This window comes from Macrosteles quadrilineatus, unplaced genomic scaffold, assembly GCF_028750875.1.
Source record: "Macrosteles quadrilineatus isolate MER2022 unplaced genomic scaffold, UCM_ALF_1.0 Scaffold_6__1_contigs__length_79288215, whole genome shotgun sequence".
Lineage (NCBI taxonomy): Eukaryota > Metazoa > Arthropoda > Insecta > Hemiptera > Cicadellidae > Macrosteles > Macrosteles quadrilineatus.
Window position 1 is genome coordinate 60,786,833 of NW_026542599.1, and position 1,047 is coordinate 60,787,879.

The window sequence follows — 1,047 nt, forward strand, 5'->3', positions numbered from 1 at the left end:
AGTAGAATTTATGATTATTGTAGCGAGCATGTTTTGCAAGTTTAGAATTTACTATTTCCCCATTATTGGTAATTTAGTGTTTATTTTATATTCACTGATGTGTATTTTATTTTCAAAGGTCTTTTTGTTTTCCCAATGTATTCTCACTCACATGGAGTTAAGTCCATTTAAAGTTAAAATTAAAACATTATATAAATGTCATTGAATTCACTTGTTGCTTGAAAATTAACGTTTGAAATAAATAATATCTAAAAAATATTCCTTATTGCAATTGATAGTTCAAAAGTGTTTGAAGTATTGATAGTTAGTCAGTCTTAATTGAATACCCGTACCTCAGCAAATTGAATTCAATACCTACATCTTTATTTGTACTTGCTCAACATATGGCTCAATGAATAACATCAACATTCCATCATTCCATGAACAGCTGTTTGTTTATAGTAGTACAGCTGCAACCAAGATGTGTCACTTTGGGAGCCAACTTGTACCATAGAATTATTAAGGGATTTCCACTGGGCGACAGTGGAGCCGGAATTACCAGGGGGTTCTCCGGCCCCCTGAAATTTTTTTGCATAAGTTTAAGTAAAAATCACACATTTCTACGTATCCTTTAATGAATTTTTGAATTTTTCAAATATATTTGCTTGTAAATAGTCCATGTAATCTCCCTTAATTGTAACCTCTTGGGCCAAAATCATATCTCAATACTCAAAAATATTTACATAATGTTGAAATATGATGAAATATACTATTTTAATTGAAAAGATTTGAATCAAAATTTAAACGATTAAAGGGCAGTTTTTTAACCTTTTTTACTGATGAAAATAGATATTTATAACAATTGAAGGGCTATCATTGATAAAATTAAATTATTGAACTTGTAATAAATAAAATACTTGAGCTTAGTCATTAACATTAAATGATTATGAAGAAGTCACTTTCAATTATTAAAATGAATTCATCTGTTGTGTCATATGTTATTTCACCAAAAACAAGCAAAAGTTGACAACAACCAACTTGGGATCTGTAATCATTGAATAACAAAGA